The sequence below is a fragment of the Microcaecilia unicolor genome, chromosome 3 (genome assembly GCF_901765095.1).
Source record: "Microcaecilia unicolor chromosome 3, aMicUni1.1, whole genome shotgun sequence".
NCBI classification, from domain to species: domain Eukaryota; kingdom Metazoa; phylum Chordata; class Amphibia; order Gymnophiona; family Siphonopidae; genus Microcaecilia; species Microcaecilia unicolor.
Window position 1 is genome coordinate 473418530 of NC_044033.1, and position 18673 is coordinate 473437202.

The 18673-nt window shown below is 40.8% G+C and overlaps 1 protein-coding gene across 1 annotated transcript in view; it reads right to left on the reverse strand.

Annotated features, from left to right (window-relative positions):
• The window catches only part of LMBRD1 (LMBR1 domain containing 1), a 262882-nt gene that overhangs the window by 12646 nt on the left and 231563 nt on the right, over positions 1–18673 (reverse strand).

Consider the following 18673-nt stretch of genomic DNA (forward strand, 5'->3'; position numbering starts at 1 on the left):
AGCATGATGCTCATTTTTAGTACTAGGCATCTAAATTATGTTCCTAAATCTAGATAATTACATGGCAGGTCTAAATTTAAGAGCATGACATGTGGAACAGCATTTTCAAAAGAATGTCCAAGTCAGAATAGAGACATCTAGCTCATAATATGCAAAACAGACGTCCATCTCACATGTATTTTCCAACAGGGAATATGTCAGGATTTCCTGTTTGAAAATACATGAGCTGGATGTCCGTATGCTAAGGACATCCAGCACGGACAGCCATTTTACAAACTGGAACATCCAACATATGAATGACAAAAAAGCAGGGGAAAGGATATCTCTCTGGCAACATTCTTTGAAGAATGGCCGCACAGACATCCCTGCAGAGCAGCCTAATAGTTAGAGCAGTGGACTTTAAACCAAGGGACCTAGGTTCAAATCCCACTTTAACTCTTATTGTGTAATTGTGACCCCCCAGGAACAGAAAGATACATTCTGTACCTGAATGTACATCATTTCAGTAGCTTTCAGGCTTGCAGGTGGGCTTATATATTTAGGTACAGTACGCAATTTTCTGTTTCTGGGGTGCTCACAAAGAGTTAAAGGGGACTATGAACCTGGGTCCCTTGATTTAAAGTCCACCCCACTAACCACAAGGCTACTCCTCAAATTTGCTTCCTACTTTGCTAAGCTGTCAGAGCCTGGTATCCACTTTCAGGGGAAGGGGGACAGTAACCACTGGGGGACTAAGGAGGTGTTATGCCTTAATTCTTCCAGTGGTCAGCTGTTCACAGAGATCCTTTTTGAACCCTGGATGTGACAGGTCTAACATAGGACATCCTTTTTAGGCTTGCATGTTTCTTAAGGTTTGGTAACTGCTGTTGGATGTCCTGATTTTGGGCTCTCCCTAGTCCCACCCAAAACACAACTACAACATGCCCCCTTGCTATCTGGATGTACTGGAGTGTTGGACGTTCCTTGTCTACCTTTGCAAAATTGAGATTTCGACATTTCAAGCACATGAGTGTCCATTTGGGCATTTTGAGACGTCCATATGCTTTCACAGGCTCTTAAATTTAAGTGAATTTTCAGTTGAAAATTCAGGCTGCTAAGATTGTCTGAAAATAGGGGGAAAAGTTGGACACCTTTCTTGGGTACTTAAATTTAGGTGCTCAGATTTTTTTGAATAACAGGCTCAATGTGTTTTATATCAATGCTATTTTACATTTTTTACATAAACTTGTATCTGTTTGTTGAACTGCTCTGAAGAAATCCAAATATTTATTACAAAGCCGTAAGAAAATGTTTGATATGAGCTGCATTACAATAAAGGAACTGCATAGTTCTCTTAGATGTTGTCAGAACAAATGGCAATCACACCCAAAAACAGAGTGAGTAGTTATTACACAATAAACCAAACTCTAGGATAGCGATGTTCAACCTTTTTTATTCATTAACTCACATTAGAAGAGTTTCAAATCTTCAACAGGCCTAGCCATGGAAGCATATTAAGCTTTACAAGAATGTTAATTATCCACTAACACATATATTAGGCTGGTAGAGCTCTTATCCCCTCCACCAAATGTGGAAGCTGAATGATAACATGGCAAGCACTATTATAATATGCATGAAAAGAAAGGAACATATGCAAAACAAATTCAAATCTGAATATTGGGAATGAAAAATCCTGTGCTATATTTGCAAACACAGAAGAACCATTAAAGTACAAATGTTACCATACATCTCTGGAGGGACAGAAAGGAATGGAAGATATCCTAATTTCAGAGGATTTTGTGTGTGTGTGTAACACTATAGCAGGTGCATTTGGATGTATACTAACTTTTTTTTCAATCCACACCTTTACTGTACCTAAGCCTACAAAAACATATACACAAACAGCTCTCTTTTCTCCTATGGGAAGATGAAGCATGTAGATACATGAGTGAAAGGGAAAAGAGCTGAGGATGGAGAAGAAACCAGGAAGAGATGGCCTTATTATCCTCTGAACCAAAGGAGAGCAGCAACTACAAAATCTTCCTGACCATATATTATGCTGCTGGGTCTCACTAAGGAATAGGTAGTAATGTGGTACAGGCTATCAAAGCTATTCTATAATGGGCATTCAAATATGAGTAACTATTATAGAATAGAACTAAATTTGGGTGCCAGGACTAACGCCTGCTAAAACCAGGTGTAATTCCCAGCACCCAATTTGGGCACACATCCCTGGTATTCTATAACACTGTGTGCAAATTTTAGGAATACCCTTGACCTGCCCATGCATGTCCCATGGCCACGGTCCCTTTTGGGTTGAACAATATGGGATTTGGGTGTACATTGTTATAGAATACTGCATAGCATGATATGTATGCAAATTCAACTTGGTGCCAATTACTGCCAATTAGCCCCCCCCCCCCCCCCCAATTAATGGCACAAATTGGCTCATTAGTCAATTTAGTTGGGTGCACATCTTGGATCGGCACCCAGTTTTGGGCGCCATATACAGAATCTGGGGGAGAATGTCACCAACCATCTTTATCAGATGTTTATGCCAGGTATTAAGTGTCATGTGTGTATGGATTGACACTAATATGAAATGTTCTGCTTAGCTGTAACACTGACTGGACTTTACTAGTTGTTTCTATACTATAACCACATTACCTAGCATTTTAGGTGCTATAAGCTGCACCTGTATTATGCCGACAACTACATGCTAGAAAAGGGCCTCTCTCAAGTGCAAGAACAACAATTTCTTCAATCAAAATTAGTGTATGATGAACATAGGACTATTTTGAATATGGACAGGCAACTGAGGTCCTGCTATGATATTTATACCCTGTGTCAATCTACCCTCTTCTGTCAGTTTGAGAGGAGCATGTAAGATCACAGGTGGCTGATTTGTAATATGGAGGAGTAGCATAATGACTAGTGCAGTGGTCTGAGACCCAGAGGAACTGGGATCAATTCCCACTTCAGCTCCTCGTGATTCTAGGCAAATCACTCAACCCTCCATTACCCCAGGTACAAAAAAACAACTTTGACGTGAGCCCACTAGGGACAAAGAAAGTGCCTGTATATAATACAGTGGGGGAAATAAGTATTTGATCCCTTGCTGATTTACATCCATCCTCACAGCAGGAGCTGCAGTGAAAGCCCTCTAGCAGTTGTAGAAATTGGTTTATGGTTTGCCTACCTTACTGCTGGGAAACCGGGGGGGGGGGGGGGGGGGGGGGGGGGGGGAGGTTGGCTGGAGGTGTCCTGGGTTGCCAGGCAGATATTTAATGAGGATGACTTCCTGACCTGCACTGAGGACAGATAGCAGCAGAACGGATACTGGGCCAGCATGATCAGAAAAAGTCACTAGACAACAAAGGTAGAAAAGATCATTTTATTTTCATTATAGTGTTTGGAATATGTCCACTTTGAGAATCAGGTGCTCAACATTAAAAGTTTATGGCATTTTATCCCACATTAAACATGAATTAGGGTGTTTTTTGGCTCTACATGAGAATTGTGATGATATGATCCCTTGTTTCATATTGTTGACGGTCTGCATTTTCCGTATGGGTGGTATATTGGTGTATTAGGTCTGCCCTGTGTAATATTTATGGTACAGTAAGGTTCTGAGTGTGTTTTTGGACAAAGTTGTGCATAGTGTTTTGCAATTGAGCGATTGTGGTTAGAATATGCTTTGAGCAACCACTTTATTCTTTGACATATGATACATATCTAATATCTAAACTTAATAAAAGGTATTAATTCTGACTTTTATTTTTATTTATTTTTTCTGCGTGTTATCAGACAATTATGGATTTAAGCTCCACCTCTGGCCCCACCCCTAACACCACCCCCTTTAGCCTCCCCAAACAGTTGGGCCACCGACCGCCTATGGATGTAATGTAATGTTATTCTAGAAGCATTCTGTTTTAGGCACACTTTAAAATAATTGCTCCTTAATATGGTGTTTCCAGTTTACGATGCTCTATTTTCTTGTTCTTTTCATGATAATTTGGCCTGATGAAACTGTTACTGCTGTATGCATTATCATACTTTGGGGCTGAGATTAATCTTTTGGTTATTATAAGTTTCAAACAGTCTGCTAGATGCTCTTGGCAGATTTGGCACACTACATATCGAGTCCTTTCCAAAACTCATATTCAGAGATTATCTAAACAGGATGTGGGCAATTCCAAACAGCGCAGCCTTCTGTAGTTGATAGATGGTGATTTTGTCATCATTCAGGGTATACAGACATTTTCCCATGTCTTTTGATATTGATCCAAGAGCACTAGTTACTACAGGAAGGATAACTGCAGGCTTTTGACAGAGATGCTCAACTTCTATCCTTAAATCTTGGTATTTTGTAAGTATTTTGTGATCTTCTCCAACTGTTTCTCTTCAACATGGTTGCTGCCTTAAGGAATCGGTGAAAAAGCACTTTAGGAGTAGCAGTTAATAATTTGGGAAAGTTCAAAATTCACAAATTTAATTGTCTTGAATAGTTATCAAAATGTTCAATTCTGTGTTGTAATACCATTTTGTCCTGCATTAAAGATAACATGAGTTTGCTTAACTTGCTGAACTTGTTCTGAAAACTCTTCGATCTTGGTAACATTCTGTACCTCTGAGGTTTCTGAATTCTGACCAAGCTCTGCTGCACAGGAAGGGGTCAATCCCGCACATACCCGGTAAATAGTGTTCAAAGCAGTCTACAATTCCAATGTGATTTGTGTTGGGAGGCACATTGGGAAAAATAATCCAAATCATAGTTTTCTGATGCTAGGGTCCACTTTAGGAGTCAGCAGTGAAGAAAAAGACCTAGGTGTCATTGTAGACAATACGCTGAAATCTTCTGTCCAGTGTGTGGTGGCGGCCAAAAAAGCAAACAGGATGCTAGGAATTATTAGGAGAAGTAAGACCAAAAATATTATAATGCCTCTATATCACTCTATGGTGCAATCTCACCTTGAGTATTGTGTTCAATTCTGGTCGCCATATCTTGAAAAAAGAAATAGCAGAATTAGAAACAGCTCAAAGAAGAGTGACCAAAATGATAGAGGGGATGGAACTGCTCCCATATGAGGAAAAGCTAAAGGGGTTAGGGCTCTTCATTTTGGAAAAGAGACAGATGAGGGGTGATATGATTGAGGTCTACAAAATCCTGAGTGATGTGGAGCAGGTGGAGATGAACTGATTGTTCACTCATTCAAAAAGAACAAAGAACAGGGGACACTCAATGAAATTCTATGGAAATACTTTTCGCCATTCGGGACCCTGAAGCAACGAAGCAAAATGCTGACCATCATTGGTCCGAGGGCATTGTATACTGTCTGTAAAGGGGCAGCTGGGCTCTGCTCCTGCATATCATCTGGCTCTTTAACGATAAGTGTTTTTTGTTTTGTGCTGCTATTTGTTATGGACATTATTATAAATTGAGAAACAAGATGAAATAGAACATTGGGAAATGTCTTTAAGTGAAGATTTTGAAGCACTTATATGAATAATTGCAAGGTTTTTTTGCCGATGATTAAATAGTAAGAGATCGTTTAGATCTGTGCAGCTCTGTGAATCTGCTTAGATTCTGAGCTCTTTTAGGCTTTTTCCTTCCCTTGTCACACACATTGGTTATTTTTCCTTTGAGTGGATTTCTAATTTAGTGTTTTTGCAGTTTGTCTTATTAATCCATGCTTTTGAATATGCTTAGTAATTTTGCTCTTTATAATAGTCTAGTACTACTACTACTTATCATTTCTACAGCGCTACTAGATGTACGCAGCGCTGTTCACTTGAACATGAAGAGACAGTCCCTGCTTAACAGAGCTTACAATCTAATTAGGACAGACAAACAGGACAAATAAGAGGATAAGGGAATTATGTTACTATTAGTGAAAAAGGCCCGTTTCTGACTGAAATGAAACGGGCGCTAGCAAGGTTGTCCTCGGAGTGTGTATGTTTGAGAGAGTGTGTGTTATAGTGACTGTGTGAGTGTGTGTGATAGAGAGAGAGTGAGACTGGGTGCGAGTGTGTCCATGAGAGAGAGTGTATGTGTGAATTTTCCTCGGAGTGTGTATGTTTGATAGAGTGTGTGTGAGAGTGACTGTGTGAGTGAGAGAGAGAGAGTGAATGTGCGAGTGTGTGTGTGTGTGATAGAGAGAGTGTGACTGGGTGTGTCCATGTGAGACAGAGTGTGTGTGTGAGAATTTTCCTTGGAGTGTGTATGTTTCAGAGAGTGTGTGTGAGAGTGACTGTGTGAGTGAGAGAGAGAGTGAATGTGCGATTGTGTGTGTGTGTGATAGAGAGAGAGTGTGACTGGGTGTGTCCATGTGAGACAGAGTGTGTGTGTGAGAATTTTCCTTGGAGTGTGTATGTTTCAGAGAGTGTGTGTGAGAGTGACTGCATGAGTGAGAGAGAGAGTGAATGTGCGAGTGTGTATGTGTGACAGAGAGTGAGACTGGGTGCGAGTGTGTCCATGAGAGAGAGAGTGTGTGTGTGAGAATCAGAGTATGTGCCAGGGGCCCATCCCTCCTCCCTCCCAGTTCCAGGGTCCCTCCTCCCTCCGTCCGAGTTCCAGGCTCATCCCCCCTCCCTTATTCCGAGTTCCAGGGTCCCTTCCAGTTTCAGGGTCCCCCCATCCTCCCTCAGAGTTTCAGGGTCCTCATCCCAAAATCCTTTTGTCCTTTACCTGTTAAGACGCAGTTTTTCCTGTAGAAACAGCTTTTGATGTGTTTCAGATGTAAGAAGGAAATAAAAAGGACAATGTGGATGAGCAGCTCCTCGGTGTGCTTGGTTTGCATGTATGTGAATGACGACTGTGTTGGGGGGGAGGAAACAGAGATTAACCAAAGGGCTTCCTTGCTTAGAGTGTATTTTATTTGCGTTCAGCAGCATTGGCAGAGTCGGAGTGGAGAGGGAGGGCGGCGGAACGTTGTGTGAGCGGCTGCTGGAGGGTGGGTGAGGGTAACTGTGGGATGGGGCGGGGTCACACAGCGATTTACTTTTGGTTTCAAATGACGGCTGCGTTGCAATGGGGAGTTGAAACAGAGAGGGGTTGGAGGGTGTAACAGAGAGGGGTTGGAGGGTGTAGCACTGGGTGTTGCGACTTTGGGGAGGGGTTGGAGGGTGGAGCACTGGGTGTTTTGAACTCAGGGGGTGGGTGGAGGGGGAGCGGTTGCAACATGTGGGGGGGGTGTTATTGTTTGCAACTTGGAGGGGGTGTAGGGGTGAGGGGTGGTGACTTTGGAGGTGCGTGTGTGTGTTTGAGCGGCGCTGCCTCTTTTTTTTTCCTTGGTATCTGACGGAGGGGGTGGGGTGAGCTGCGGCGACAACCTGTTTGGGGGGGGGGAGTGGAGAGCGGGTGGTGCTACTCGGGAGGGGGCAGAGGGTGGAACATTGTGTGTTGTGACCTTGGGGGGGGGGGTTGTGGGAGCTGTGGCAACATGTGGGGGGGGGTGGAGGGTGGTAGTGTTGGCAACTTGAGGGGGTGTAGGGGTGAGGGGTGGTGACTCTGTGGGGGTGTGGGTGTGCGGCGTTTCTTTTTTTTTTGTATGTGACTGAGGGGGGTGAGCGGCGGTGAGGACTGTCCAGCAATCTGTTTGGGGGGGGGGGGGTGGGGGGAGTGGATGGTGGAACAGTAGGTGGTGCGACTCTGGGGAGAGGGTGCAACAGGGTGTTGTTAACTCGGGGGTGGGTGGAGGGGGGGAGCGGTGGCCACATGTGGTGTTGGCAACATGTGTGCATGGTGTTGAAACCCTCATTCGTCCTTGTGTTGGCCCCGCCCTCACGTCAAACGTGTTGACGTCGAGGGCGGAGCGATGCGATTGGTTGAGTGCCATTGTTCCACCCTCGACGTCATCACGTTTGACGTGAGGGTGGGGCCAGCACTCATGGATGAATGTGGGTTTTACCACTATGCATTTAGAATGTTGGGACTTGTGGAGGCTTCATAGAACGTTGGAGGTGCGTTTTATATATATAGATGTTACTAAGGTGGGGATGATAAAATAAAGGTACTGAACAAGTGAGTAAGGGTTAGGAGTTAAAAGCAGCATAAAAAAGGTGGGCTTTTAGTCTGGGTTAGAAGAAGGTCAGAGATGGAGCTCAGGAAGTTTATTCCAGGCATAAGGTGCAGCAAGATAAAAGGAACGGAGTTAGTGGTGGAGAAGGGTGCAGATAAGACAGATTTACTCAGTGAACGGAGTTCCCGGGAGGAGTGTAGGGATAGATAAGAGTGGAGAGGTACTAGCTGTCATTTTGCCCGGCACCGACGTCAGGCTCACCAATCTATAATTTATCCAGATCTCCTCTGGAATTAAAAAAAAAATCGTCGTTAAATAAGCTTTATTTTATTCTAAGGTCTTGGTCAGCTCAAGAGCAGCTTCAAACGTCACTGCAAGAGGTGTCCGCTGACAGTTTGAACATAACTGATATTGAGATAAACTCTCCTAGTTACTTTTGTTTTCTCTCAAGATAGAGAGACTATGTTAAGAGCATTCTTTCTTTCCCTGACTCAATTTTTCTGGGAGGCAAAATCTCAATGTTTCTGGATGTTTGTAAAAGGATTCAGATTAGTAAAAAAAATTGTGAGTTAATGTTAACAAGTTTTGTTCCGGAGAACTCTGGCTTGCTCATTTTCTGCCACAATTTTGATTTTGTGGTTCCACCAATTTGTGCTTGCATACAAATGATATTTTTAGCAGATATTCCAGTGTATCATGTCTGCTACTTTGTTGTGTCTTTTCTTATCACTCTGGATAATCATTTTGCAACCAGTGAGTAGTTGGTCCATAGTCTCTTCAGCTTCTTTCCACGGGTGGTACTTGCTGTCATTGGATGGTTTTTATCTATTTTAGCCTTTATTGCATTTGTTGGAAGCTCTTGTTCTTCCTGTGCTGCCAATAAGTCCTTCAGTTTCTTTCTTCAGGGTTCCTTTCTTCAGCCACTACCACATTTTGTATGTAATGTCTTTCCTTCCTTGATTGTGGTTTATTATGACACATTTCTCTTCAGTTTACTTGCTCTTGACTGTAGATCTGCTTGGCTTCTGAGGTCTCAAGCAAGCCTGATTCCTTTTCTAGTTTTAGTGCACCTTCTTCATTACCACTAATGTAGGCAAACAGGCATCATTTATCTTCTTTCACTGTTTGCAATACCTGCATCTGGGAAAATAAAGCCTATCAACAACACTGCAGGAGTGGATAGCATGATTTGTGGCCAAGAAACAGGTAGGGCAAATAGGTTGCAGACCAAGTTAGTCCAAAGTAGAATTTATTGCATAAGTAACAACAGTGGAGGGGTAAATATATATGCCCGACTCAGCCAAGTTTTCCCCTCACAGGGTTGCCTCAAGAAATAAAAAAACTATTAAAAGTAAACCAATACATAATAAATATATCAAATAAATAATATCACAGCTGTTCTAAAAGTACAAAGTGTATAAAAAAAAACTCAATTTATAAAAAAAAATAAAAAGAACTTATAACAGATATATTAACAAGAGTATATACAACACATAAGTTGCACTAAAATTTACAATCAAATAAAAGGTTAAAGCAAGACTCAAACTCTATTACGCGCCAGATTTTACATGTTTTTTTAATCCAAAGTATCAAGCTCAGCCAGAGTCCAATTCACAATTCTCATATTGTTATTTAATGACAAATATGGCCCAGATGTTGATGGCCTCCATATTTTCCTAACCTTCTGAAATATTCTTTGATGATTGTGTCCTCTACCATGTTATATTTGATGATATCTGCCTGTAGAATGCCCAGATATAGGCTTATGTTTTTACTGTCCAGTCCATTGATGTTCTTATTATGGGGAATTTCTACATCTTTTTCATAGGTAGGGTGGCACAATTATCCAATCCAAATTCCACGGCAATACATTCACTGAATATTTGGATGTTATTTAGCAGTGATTCAATTTCTATTTTTTAGTCTTCATAGAGCTTCAAATTGTCCATGTAAAGTAGATGTGAAATGTTTTGAGAAGTCTTTCCACTTTGGCAGCTTAAGGCTGCCTTTCTCATAGAAATCACATACAACAAAGTTGAGAGTGAGTCTCCCTGAAACATTAGTCTCCTGATGTTCATCTAACCCACTTATTCACCGCTGTCAGGTCCATTTTTTTTGTTGCATTTGTACCCCGCGCTTTCCCACTCATGACAGGCTCAATGCGGCTTACATGGGGCAATGGAGGGTTAAGTGACTTGCCCAGAGTCACAAGGAGCTGCCTGTGCCTGAAGTGGGAATCAAACTCAGTTCCTCAGTTCCCCAGGACCAAAGTCCACCACCCTAACCACTATGCCATTCCTCCATTGACTCAATTTTCCATTGACTCATTGCTTTCTGCACAAATTTTCTGATATTTTCATTCACTCCAGTTATTTCCAGGCATTTCAAAATCCAACTGTGTTGAAATGAGTTGAATGAAGGCCACCTTGTAATTAATTCAATCTACATCCAAGTTCATTTTTCAATATTTGCAGTTTTCCAGGATCATTTTATTAATCACATCCTTTTCGTTTGTGCTTCTGGTATTCCAACAATTTCCTTTTTGTTTCTCTGGAAGCAAATATTTTCCTCCTATGTGGTCTTGGAATGTGTCTGCTATTCTTTCTGTCAACAGTTTCAACATTGTTGGCAGACAGGTTTATTGGACTGCAGTTGTTTGGGAGGGCCCATTTTGCTGGGTCTTTTTACAGGAGGTACAGCCTTCCCATTGTCAACCAGTCTTCAATCTGCCCTCACTGCAGTATGCTGTTGAATTGTTCAGCTGTTCTTAGATGTACATTGGTCAGATATTTGCGCCAGAAATCATAAAATTGGTCTTTACCAGGTCATGTTCAGTTCTTGACCTTCTTTGCTTTTTATTTTTCCCCAACCAGTCGATGTTATGACTAGCCCCTCTATGGATTTCACAACCACTCCAGTTTCCTTCTTTTTTGCAGCTTTTTTGTTATAATATTTATTGTTGTTCCACAGGTTCTTCTAAAAGTGAACCATGTTTTTCTTTGTCAGGTTTTTCAGTCTTTATTAGCTTCTCCACTGATGTTCTGGTACAAGTGCCTTTGATTTGACTGGAACAGTTGGTTCTGTCTGTACTGCATAATTCAAGTTTCTTTTTTAAATTTACTACCCTGCCTATCAGATGGGCAATCTGGGTGGTTTGCAATCTAAAATCAGAGCAGAGGGGGATTTACAACTAAGATAAAGGAGGGAAGAAGGGAGAACTACAATACTGAAGACAAGATGTGTGTGGGTGTGGGGTGTGGGCAGGAGGTTGCACCTCCAAAAGACTCACAGCAGGTGCTAGCAGAGACAGTAACTGACAGAATCAGTAAAAACAATCCTAGAATAGAAATCTCTTTAAATCTGCCTTAAATTGCTCTAACAATGTCTTTAATCTTAAATGTTATGGCATCAAATTCCAGAGTTTGTGGCCTTGAACTGAAAAATGGAATAATGAGTGTGTTCATCAACTATTTCTCTGAAAGTGGGGACTATTAGGCGATTTTGCATTGATAACCTAAGTGTCCTTGAAGGATCGTAGGGATCAAGAAGTGTGAGAGAAAGCTGGATTCATCTTAAATTCAAATTTCAAAGACTAGAAACATTTGTAAGTTATAAGGTGACAGAGGAAAAGTCAGTGAGCAGCCTTTAAGGACGGGGGGGGGGGGGGGGGGGGGGGGGGAGGGGTTATGTGATTGTATTTCTTAGCTCTATGAGTAAGCTTGCTGGCTGTATCTTGAATTTGTTGTAAATGACTGATTCAATCTGTGAAGTTGTTGCTAAACATTTGCAATGGTTACCAGCGGAATAAAGAACTCTTGTTTAAAATTTTGCTCACAATACATAAAGCCCTGAAAAGGGATACAGCTTTGTATTTGTCACATGTTTTTAAAGTATATAAGCCAAAGAGAGCACAGAGGTCACAAAAAGCTTCTTACATTTTGGCCTCATTGAATAAGATATATTATGAGGAAAAAAGGAGAAAAACTATCTAAGATCAATGTCAGATACTGAAGACTTTAGAGAGATGTTGAGTTATTAGTTTGTAAAATAGTGTTGAGTTGGAAAGAATTATACAGCAATTCCATAACCAAAGCAGTTTACATATATCCATAGGTATTTTCTCTGTCCCTAGTGGGCACACAATCTACATTTTTTTTGTACCTTGGGCAATGGAGGGTTAAGTGACTTGCCCATGGTCACAAGGAGCTGCAGTGGGCATCAAACCCAGTTTCCCAGGTTCTCAGCCTACTGCACTAAATATTATGCCATTCCTCCAATATTAGATGGGATCTGATGAGATATTGCAGATTAAAACAGACTTGCCTTTTATAAGAGGTTTGAAGATGGATTGTAATAAGAGGGCAGAGACTTAATTGTTAGTTTGCAAATTGTTCGTATATTATTTTAAATTATGTATGTTTGATTCTGTGATCTATTTTGGCCAAAATGAAATATAAACAAATATAAATCAGGTCTGTTAGTATTTGTACCTGACCTTTTTTGGAATCAAGTTTTCTTTGACCTTGTTTTAGTTCTCTCATGTGTTCTAGAATCTTTTCAGTTCTTGCTTTTGAGCCAGTTGGTGAGCTTCTGCTCTTTGTTCTATTGGCTGAGAGGTTGTATGGGGTTTATGATGAATCACTCATTGAACTCTGAGCTCCTCAACACTATCTGTAGGTATTTTACTTTGAGCTTAGATTTGAGCTTAGAGTTGAATAATCAAATCTAAAATCCAGTATTGAGATGCATGGTTCAAGGTGATATCTCTTATACAACTTTATAGGTTTTCTCTATTATATTTTTGAGGATTATAGTATACTTATTCCACTTTCATAAAATGATTTGTGATATCTGTGACATGATGATAGTGTAAAAGGATGAGTTATGGATTCTGTGTCAGCCACAATTCTGTATTTTCTGACTTCTGAGACAGTTTTAGGAAATGACAAATGTATTACTGTGCATTTCTTTTTCAGAATATAATAGAAAAGGTATGTATTATCATAAAAGAGACATACAACAGAAACCAAAATTTAAAATATAAAACTCATAAGCAGTGGAAGACACACTATGATGGAATACAAATACATTTACCTGGGTAAAATCCTATTTTTTTCAGATACAGTGCTAGTTTTTAAATTTACCCCTACTCAAGTAGATACAACTATGTGCATGATTCTGGAATATGTACACTTTTACCTGGATTAAGAGAAAATGGAATGGGGGATATGTTTTAGGATTAGAATATAACCAGGGCTTTTTTGTGCTATTACGCACAAAGAATTGCTGGATATGGATGGGAGGAGAGGGCAGAGGAGAGAGGAGACATGCTGGACATGGATGGAGGGAAGGGAAGAGAGGAAGGAGATGCACATGGATGGGAGGGCAGGGAAGAGAGGATAAATGCTGGAAATGGATGGAGAGGAGAGCAGGAGATAAGAGGAGAATTGCTGGACATGGATGGATGCAGGGGTTGGTGGAGAGAGAGGAAAAATGCTGGACTTGGATGGAGGAGAGGGGAGAGAGAATTATTGCTTTATATGGATACAGAGGAGGGAAAAGAGGAGAAATGCTGGACATGGATGGAGGGAAGAAGAGAGGAGAAGTGCTGGACATGGATGGAGGGAAGGAAAGAAAGAAAAAAGAAGATGCACATGGATGGAGATGAGGGAAAGGGAAGAGAGGAGAAAAACTGCATATGGATGGAGAAAATAGGCAAAAGCTGGATCCACGTTATACCTCCTCCAGTCATTGCCACGGAGGAGGACCCAGCTTTTACTTATGGATATAGGGCAAGAAATGAAGAAGAAAGGAGGAAAGTAAAGAAATAAATGGAAAGGAAGCCCTGGAAACGGAGTTAAGAGAACAGATAGAGAGCAGCAGAATCAGAGACTGGGACCAATATGGATAGAAAAACAAAGTCATCAGACAACAAAGATAGAAAAAAATCATTTTATGTTCATTTTAGTGTTTGGAATATGTCCAATTTGAGAATTTACATCTGCCGTCTTATTTTGCACTGGGTATACTGGAGCTGTAGCAGCTTACAGAAATTATTTATAATGAAAAAAAATCACATTTTTTTTTTCTCCTATACTAGTATAATATTTTCAATGATGTCTGTTTATATGCGCCATGGCTGGTATAAGGGGTTTGGCTAATGTGGGTGTGGCTATCATAGGGGTGGAGCCATGTGTGGCACTGAATATAACCCACATTATTTTACAATCTGCAGGTGTTATTTTCCATAGAAACTTAATAGAGGGAATTCATCAAGTTGCATTAAGGCTTTATATCATGTTATTTGCCCCTTAACATGACAAAGGGCCCTAATGCAGTGACTTATTTTACTGCAGTGACATTTAAGTCACCGCAGGCTAAACAGTAATGAGATGCAAAACATGCAAATATCTTAATGTGACTTGCTGTGATGCACAAGTTGCGTTAAACCACAAAAATCAGGGTAAAACAGCCCCAGCTTTTTGTTGGGGTTATTTTACTGCTTGGGAGCATTGGACCCCTTTGATTCCTATGAATTGGGCAGGAAACCTGACTTAATCTGAATACCATGATCTTAGCATATACTCATACTATCAACATTTATAATAAGTGAAATCAGCCTATAATTCTCCAGTATGGTTTCTGTCTGGTTTATGAAAGACAAAAATCTTAGATTCGAGAAGAATCCTTGTTATGTCAAGCTCTTTTTAAAAGCAAGAAACACATCATCTTCTGTGTCAGAATGTCTTAAAAGGCTTTGCAAAATGTTGAGACCAAATCATCTGGTCTTGGTGCTTTCCCAGAGGGTAAAAGAGCTTGATTGCACACAAAACTCTTCCAGGGTTAAATCCTTCTAATTCATCCCACTGACCTGGGGTCAACAAGGGATGATACAGATTCTCTGTGAAGCATGTGAAGTTTGCTTCTGAAAAGTCAGCTTCTGAGGAGTACACGTTTGTAATATTGAAATTTGAATGCAATATTTGAGTCTCTATAAAAGCTGTTATCTGCCCACACTGATATTACAGACACTTGACTCAATTTTCTTTGCTTTTAAATACTGTGCCAGGAGATGACGCATTGGCTGCTCTCGACATTGGATAATACTTGCATAAAGAGAGACTTGCTAGCTTCTAAGCTTAGCATGACATAATATTTGAACTTTAGCCAATGTAATCTAACTAAAGTGTCTAACTTTAGTTTTTTTCTTTGTCATTTTACTTCTGTTTGACCAAATAAAATAGTAACAAACCAGATCATTATGGAGGAGATATTGCTACTTACCATTGACTAAGTAATTATCTTCAAACTCTTTTATCCCCATTCCATTACCAGTAAGTGTTTTATCCTTTAGGTATATACTTAGGGGTCCTTTTACAAAGGTGCGCTGAAAAATGGCTTGCGGTAGTGTAGGTGCGAGTTTTGGGTGCGCGCCGATCCATTTTTTTTAGAGTGCCTGTAAAAAAAAAGGCCTCTTTTTTGGGGGGCCAAAAATGGACGTGCGGCAAAATCAAAATTGCCATGCGTCCATTTTCGGCAGGAGAAGGCAGGAGTTCGCTTCTTACACAGCCGCTCATGGCACCATGTTGACACGCCCCCCTGCTTTTTTTGTTTTTTTAAACTATCTCGTCTTTTCCTTAAGCTCTATTAGGGCAGTAGCATTCTCTCTCAAAGTATCACTGAGTAGCAATATCTCCTCCATAATGATCTGGTTTGTTACTATTTTTTTTGGTCAAACAGAAGTAAAATGTCAAAGAAAAATCCCCATCATGGGTAAAGCCTCAATAAAGGTATCTATTATACAATATTCCCTAACAAGAGTCCTGCCATGGGAGGGAATCTCAGCATAAATCTTAAAGGGCACATGAAGGAGATGGAGTATTCTGAAGAAGCAAAGACTTCTATTGCCAACAGATTTTTAACAAGATCCTTATGGCCATCAGCTGTAACAGTTTTCAAACAGACATAGAGGCTAAGAGATGAAAAATACATTTTTATGTTTCAATCATTTTTATTAAGTGAACATAATCAGCTGTAACATTTCACATTACATAAGCAAGTTCCATAACAGCAATTGGCATATCTTCACATTTTGTATTTTTATTGATATTAGTATTTCCCCCCCTAAACTACTCCCCCTCCCCTTCCTGTTCCCTACCCCCCTTCCCTCCCCAAAGCCTCCGCCCCCTTTTTTCCCTTATATATCCAATAACAAGCAGAGGTTAGAGGAGCAGCAGCAACAACGGGGATTATAGGTTCAATATCTGGCTCCGGACCATTGGGGTCAAGGTTTCCCAAAAGGGTGCCCATCTGCATTCAAATTGTTGTCTTCTTATCCGTGGCTGGTTCCGCATTGCCAGATGTTCTGTACGTAAAAGTATAAGCATTTGAGTTCGCCAATATTGCAGTGATGGTGGTTTGTTCCCCAGCCACTCCTGCAGGATTGCTTTTTTCGCTACTACTGTAGCTCTTTTTACAAAGTCTGTGAATCCCTTCGGCGTTGGCTTGCTTAGCCTTGGGTGTCCAAAAAGCAACTTTGGATCATATGTCCATCTTCGGGACGAGAGTTCTGTCACTTGTTGTAGTATACTTTTCCAAAACCAAACCACTCTTGGGCATGTCCAAAACATGTGAGCCAATGTAGCCCCTTCTTGATGGCATTTCCCACATGCTCCATCCGGTGATGCTCCCATATGGAAAGCTCTTCTAGGCGCCACATATATCCTTAGTGCGAATTTATATTGTATTTCCCAGTGCTCTGCCAGTTTTGTGGTCCGCACATGGTCCTTAAACATAGTCTCAGTTATCTGGCTTCCCAGATCTTGGCTCCATTTTGCCGCGTAGCCCATGTAATCCAATTCTGGCATTGTATCTCGGATGTGGCGATGATGGTAGGCCATGGGCACTTTCAATTGCGCCCCCAGCGACATAGCAGCAGCCAGTTGAAAAGTACATTTTTTTTTGCACCCTGCTTTGTTGTGTTTAGGAAAATTGAAAACTCAAACTTCAAAAAAAACGACATCTGAGAATTATACCTAGTGCTGGTGTTAGGTTTTATTATTTTATATTAATTATTTTACTGAACATTTATATGTGCATTCCACATTACCTGCTTAACTTCCACCATTTACACCAGCCGTAGACACAGCATAAGTGGTTGCACCTAAAGTTGGATGCATCACTGTAGACTTGCACTAGTATTCTATAACAGTTTAGAATACCAGCTTACCGCCCAGTTTTTGGTGTCCAACTTTTTAGTGACCTACATAGAATTTACCCCTGTATGTGGAACCGATTTGTAGTATACTACAGATTAATTATGACTCACACTAAACCTACAGTTGCCTAGCAACTAATGATAAAGTGGTTCATGGATTAACTGAGTACTTGATTTGAAAGGGCAATCTAATGTTGTTTTTCTGACATAACATATAACAACATTGGTAGCTACACTTCAACCTTATATAACACTTTACATGAGTAAGAAAAAAGTGAAGTTTTGATTTTAAGATTTTAAGAGTCATGATTAAGCCTGTATATGTTTTCCTCTAATTACAGCAGGAAGCCGGCAAAAGAATCGGTTGGGCCGCTGGATGACCGAGGGGTAAAAGGGGCGATCAAGGAAGACAAAGACGTAGCAGAGAGACTGAATGAATTCTTTGCTTCGGTCTTCACCGAGGAAGAATTGGATGGGATACCAGTGTCGGAAATGATATTTCAAGCGGATGAGCCGGAGAAACTTACTGACTTCACGGTAAACCTGGAGGACGTAATGGGGCAGTTCAGCAAACTGAAGAGTAGCAAATCTCCTGGACTGGATGGTATTCATCCTAGAGTAGTGACAGAACTGAAAAATGAGCTTGCGGAGCTACTGCTAGTGATATGCAATTTATCCTTAAAATCGAGCGTGGTACCGGAAGATTGGAGGGTGGCCAATGTAACACCCATTTTTAAAAAAGGTTCCAAGGGAGATCCGGGAAATTATAGACCGGTGAGTCTGACGTTGGTGCCAGAAAAAATGGTAGAGGCTATTATTAAAAACAAAATTACAGAGCACATCCAAGGACATGGATTACTGAGACCGAGTCTGCACGGCTTTTGTGTGGGGAAATCTTGCCTGACCAATTTACTTCAATTTTTTGAAGGAGTAAACAAACATGTGGACAAAGGGGAGCCAGTTGATATTGTATATCTGGATTTTCAAAAGGCGTTTGACAAGGTACCTCATGAAAGGCTACAGAGGAAATTGGAGGGTCATGGGATAGGAGGAAAAGTCCTATTGTGGATTAAAAACTGGTTGAAGGATAGGAAACAGAGAGTGGGATTAAATGGGCAGTATTCACAATGGAGAAGGGTAGTTAGTGGGGTTCCTCAGGGGTCTGTGCTAGGACCGCTGCTTTTTAATATATTTATAAATGATTTAGAGATGGGAGTAACTAGCGAGGTAATTAAATTTGCTGATGACACAAAGTTATTCAAAGTCGTTAACTTGCAACAGAATTGTGAAAAATTACAGAAGGACCTTACGACACTGGGAGACTGGGCGGCTAGATGGCAGATGACGTTTAATGTGAGCAAGTGCAAGGTGATGCATGTGGAAAAAAGAACCCGAATTATAGCTACGTCATGCAAGGTTCCACATTAGGAGTTACGGATCAAGAAAGGGATCTGGG